Source organism: Manacus vitellinus, unplaced genomic scaffold, assembly GCF_001715985.3.
Source record: "Manacus vitellinus isolate BGI_N305 unplaced genomic scaffold, ASM171598v3 scaffold_3_pilon, whole genome shotgun sequence".
NCBI classification, from domain to species: domain Eukaryota; kingdom Metazoa; phylum Chordata; class Aves; order Passeriformes; family Pipridae; genus Manacus; species Manacus vitellinus.
In genome coordinates, this window is record NW_021940535.1 from 24,845,575 (window position 1) to 24,851,576 (window position 6,002).

Sequence of the window (6,002 nt, forward strand, 5' to 3'; positions counted from 1 at the left end):
CAGGTGGGGGTTGATCTCTTCTCCCAGGCAGCCAGCAGTAGGACAACAGGGCATGGTCTTAAGCTCTACCAGGGGAGGTTTAGGTTGGATATTAGGAAGACATTTTTTACAGAGAGGGTAATCAGGCATTGGAATGGGCTGCCCAGGGAGGTGGTGGAGTCACCGTCCCTGCAGGTTTTTAAGATGAGACTGGGTGTGGCACTCAATGACATGGTCTGGTAACCATGGTGGTGTTGGATCAAGGGTTGGATTTAATGATCTCAGAGGTCTTTTCAGACCCACCTGATTTTATGATCCTATAATTCTATAATTCTATATTCTGTGATTCTGTGAAGTCTCCAATCTAAAGGTTTATAGGTAGATCTTGGCAGTAACAGTTGCTTTTCTTATTAACTGGGGAGAGCCTAAGGCACAGTTATCAACTCCTACAGTCTTAATCTTCTTTAAACCCCCAGATTCTAGAAGTCTATTGTTTAGAAAATCTCAGTTTGCATTTTCTTTTAGGAACCAAGTAGTTGCAAAGGAAAGGGTACAAAATGTATCTGAAGTGCATATCTAAAACCAAAAGGCTACAGGGTAAGGACAAAGGATATAAAGTGTATTTTACAACCTAACTTTCCCAATGTTTGTTTTTCAATTATGAAACTCTTGTGATAGACTAGTGTTGGTATAGAAAACTACTGGCACTCCTGCTATCCTCTTAAATAATTTATGTTTCTGCTGAATGCTGAGAAAAGATAATGAAGAAGCTACATAATTGTTAAATAATTTTGATGAACTTTCAGCTGCATTTTTGAATAGGTGAGATTTGCCTAGAAGCCATTGAAAATAATTTCTCAGGCAGAGACTATTAATCAGAAATTTTAAAAAAAGTTGTAAGAATACTGTCTGCTAAATCAGAATATAATTGCAAATGAGAGATTTGTTTCTAGCAAAAACAGTCACTTTGGCAGCTATACAGAAAGATAGATTTGAATTTAGCATTGACTCACTGGAGTGTATCAGTTCAAGCGCAGAAGTGTATGTGTAAGCAGAGAGATTAAGAGTTTTAATAAACTAATCCTTATAATAACAGGCAAATTTTCTGTAATAAGTTTAAAGACAGAAGAGAGAATCTCCAGGCAAAAACAGAAGCTTAATTTTAGAATCCATATTAAAGGTGCCTACTGGTAGAATTATCAAAAGTGACAATAAATTACAGTGATTTAAAATATGATTCCTTAATGCTTATTGATACTGTTTTATTAGATTACTATTATTTCCTTGCTGATATTTAAAATACTTCATTACATTATATGGAGCTTTTTGTTATCTTTAGAAAAATAATTCTGACTCGGCAAATTGAAAATCAGAATAATGGTTTCCATACTTATCAGAGTTGAGATTTCATACTAATCTTTAAAATCATGAATCATCTTTTTCTAGTTTCATTATGACACTTAAAATAATATGACTGCCATGCAATACACCTCTATGTTTTAATGAAATGAAGTGGAAAATAACAGACTAGGTTCATGCGACAAAAGAAAAAGCTCTTCTTTACCATCCTTCATCCTCCCTAGTCTTGTTCTGATCAGCAAAGCTTCACAGATAAGAAATGATCCCATTCTAGTTGCCTAATTCAGTCTTTGAGCTCCTTGGCAAGGCTGCCAACAATGGAATCAGTTTTGACAGTGATTTTTTGCTTAACAGTGATGTTAAACTGATTATAATTCAAAAGACTGGACTGAACACACACGTGTATTTTAAATGGACCATTGAATAGAGCTAGGCACAACTTTAAGATGGGTGGTTTACTTAATAAAAGCTCTTTGAAGGGAAAACTTTACTTTCCTCAATTATTCAGAATTTTTGGATAAGATAAAGAAAAATTTAGGAGGACTTTATGAAAAACAAAAGTGAGATGTAAAAAAACCCTCCTGAAGTATCAGAATATTTTTTGACATTTTCTAAACAGAAAAAAATTTAGACATTAATTTAGATATTCATTAAAGAAACATGACTTTCAGAAGTGGAAAATAATGAATATGGCATGCAGGTTTTTGGGGGGGGGTGGGGTGGTTTTTTTTAAAGTTATTAGGTTTTGCTAGAAACAAAAATCTTTTGAGTCCACCTAATAATTCTGTTTGATCAGTCACTGATCTGCAATAAGCCAAACCACAGAATTATTTGTACAACTTCGCTGGAAAAATCCTGGAATCTCAGAGCCAAAAGGCAGTCTATTGAATTCTGCAACAAGTATGTAGATCTGGTCCTACTTTCAGGCTTCTAAACTTGCCAGGAGATTGCAAAAGTGAGAGTTTTATCAATACAGCATCAGAATACAGCTGGTATAGCTAATGCAAGATCTCTTTCTCACCCAATGCATTTAGAAGGAATGGATAAGATTCTTCTCTGATCTTCCCTTTCCAGCATCTTCCCTTTCCAAAAGCCAGACCCAAGATAACCACTGCATCTCATTTCTATTTTTAAATTCTTTCCTGTAATGGTAAAAACAGGATTCACACAATATGCTGCAGCATGCAGTAAGTGCTCAGGAAGGGTGATGCTCTCTCAGCTCAAAGGTCTGTATTACAGTATTGATTCAATTGCACAAGGTTAACACTGAGCCAGCCCTTCTATTCTGTACTCATTTTTCAGATCTTTAACTGTACCAGAATTTGTGTCTAAGCTGAAACCTATCACTACAACTTGTGGTGTAGAAATTGCTTGCATTAACTATCACATCCCTTGCTTCTGAAGGAGAGTTTATAAAGAGCTTTTTGAATGCAATGGATTCATCAAAACACAGTGATCTGTGCTGAAGTCAAGACTGAAATTTTCAAGATGTACTAATGACTCAAACTGTCTGTTTTTAAATCATCATTTTAAAACAAATTTAAAGGATTTTGTTTCAGAAAATGTTCTTTTCAAACTGGGCAATTTAAATCTTTAGTATGCTAAAAGCTTGATCAGAATCCATGGTTTGGGCCACTCTGGAAACATTATATTGGTGACATGAAGTCATTTGTTGTTCTTCAGTGGGTTAAATTGCAATAAAAATCTAACTATTTTTCTTTCCATTTTTAACATATTCCTTCCCTTAAAGATCTAACCAACAATGAATTTTAGGAATGTTTTCAGATAGGTTAAATTATGACCCAGTATTAAGTTTCTAGAAGGCATCATACTGAACATCTTTTTGAAGACTTTCAGATCACCAGTATAGTCTTTCTTGAGCATCTAATACATAATACATCTTTTCACAACACTTCAAGGAATGGGGAGTTAGATTCACCTTTGTTTTACAGCTGGAAAACTGATTTACCTGAGGCAAAATAGGAACTCTGAAGCAGAGGAGCGCACTGAATTTGTCTCTCCCATTTTCATGTCAGCCTAAAGACTGGGATAGTCATTGTTTATCTATTCTGCCCTTACATTACTGGGAAGAGGATGACACTGTTTCATTATTTCAAGTTACCAGACATACAGGCTGAATACCAAGAGTTTGGCAGTTTGGATGTAGTGGGTTTCTTTCCCTTCAACAGCTGTTTTCTTTATGCTACAGAAGTAGTATAGTGATGGTAGAAAGATGTAGTAGGCAAACTATTTACCTCTGCTCTTGACAAACTGAGTTAGGCTAAATAGCAGGTTTTATTTTCATCTCTCCAGAATGGTTATTAACCAAACTTCGAGTGTGTTAAGACTCAGAGTGCAATTCAACTTAACTTCCACTCAAATCAAACATTTTTATGCTCATGCTTGAAATGCTTTGCTACAGCATTTACTATCAGATCTGTAATACTCACTACAATGAAGTATTTATATAGTACTGTATATGAATCTTAAATGTTCATGTTTCTAAATAATTTATTTAATAAATGAATGTATAAAAATGAGTGTATAAAAATTCAATTCCTGAAGAATTTACACTGGGTTCAGAAAAAGAATCAGAGATGAAATATTTTAGCACTATATAAAAACCATTTTGCCTGATAAAAATCACTAGTTGTCGAACTAGTATGTTTCACTAAGCTTTACAGCCTTCACTTCAGTATAAAATTTTGTAGAGTTGCTTTCAAATATTATAAAAAAGATTCTGTCTAGTTTGATTTGATACAATTCTAATTGGATACTTGGAATGTTCTATTTTGGGGGAAGATATGACTATTACCAATAACAATTATTTTAGAAAACTAATTCTGCTTGATTACTTAAAAAATAAAGTACTGCGATTATCTGAAGTATCACAGAATCAGCAGAAACCATTAAGTGCTACATTTTCTTTTTCCCTGATCTATTTTTAATTGCACCTCAATTAAAAAATTATGTTAATTTAAAGGATACTGTCAGTCTCCTCACTTTTTATTTGCATCAGTGTTCCTACCAGCAAAAATATGAACTGTGTTAAAAGAGAACATCATTACAAAGTTGATGTACCTCCTACTGATCATGGCTCATTTTTATTGTAATACCTTGTGCCAGAATACATTACTAAGGCAGGAGCAGTCAGAACACCTGGGTGAGCTTGACTGGCAGGAGAAAATGTGAGGGTTCATTATCAGGAGTAACCTACCAGTAAGGACAGACCCACTGCTGAGGAGGCTGTGCAATCTCCACTTTTAAAATGTCACACACCTGGCTGGTCCTACCCTCAAGCAGAGGAATAGTGTTGATAACATTTTACGACCTCTTCCAACCCTATTTTTCCATAATCTTATGATTTCATGTTATATGAATCTGTAAAACATATTGACTGGTCTTTTAGATTATTTAAAATCAGCAAAGACACTCTGGGCTGAATATCCACTGGCCTCTAGTCCAAGAATTAAATTTTTGATTTCCAAAACTGTACTCATTATATGAGCAGGCAATTGGAGTGGTTTGGAAAAACACTACCCCAGCTAACTCAAAAGAGAAGCAGAAGTTTAGACAGGGAAAGGGAAGATTATTTCTGTAACATCATTTCAAAAGAACTTTATCTTGTTCTTCTGATTTTTCCAGATTTGATATTAAGAAAAAGTAATCAGGTACCATAATACCCTCTTTCTGCTAGCACATTGGCTGGCATTTTTGACAAGTGAGAGATTACATCTAACTATTCCCTTGGACAGCTCTCTCAAAACACATATCTCTGCTGTCTCTTAGATGTCTAATTGTTACATTGTTACCTCCTCTGGGACAAGAATATTTTCTTTTTATAAATATGAAGTATCTGATATAGTATTTGATTGCTTTTAGGGATCCGTAGCTAGATTTCCTAGATGTTACAAAGAACACCAACAATAAGATACAAGGAAGATTAGTTCCTCAGTAATGCATCTGGTAAGTGAAGGTGAAACGTGGAGTTTTCACATTTTAAGTTTCCTAATCTCTGCCTAATTTTCATATTTAGTACTTTCTTTGATCATTGCATTGCACATCTTTTTAATCTTTTTATAGATCAGACAATCTTTATGTAGTGAAACTCCTTCAAGAGTGCTAGCATGTCATGGTACAGTTATGGAGTGTCTTATGACAACAACTGGTGTGGACAGACAAACACAAAGAACTTCAAAAGCTCTATTGCATTCCTTACTCACATTTTGCTCCCATGTCAGATTTCTTATATATGTATTTTGATCAATCAGTAAATTTTTTAGAACTGTCACGTGATTCTATAAGCCAGTAATAGCATTTCAGCAGTAGCAGCAGTAAAAGTAAAGCTGGGAACACAAAAAACTTGGCAATGCAAGATTCAGATCTGCATGATGTACCTGCCTTCCACTGTGTGATGCTGAACTTCTTGGACAAGACTTTTTAATGCAAACCCCAATTGCAACATTTGCAGTATGCTGCAGACCAGGTGATGGCCTCTGGCACATCAAGTATTGACAACAATTTTCCTGTGTTTTTGTGCAAAATGCCAAATTCTTCTGTGTTCTTCAAGTTTGTTGTCTGTGGTAAATTATTTTTCCCATCAGATTACCAAAGACACTGGATAAAGCAATATGTTATTTTAATGGATTCTGCACCACATTAAT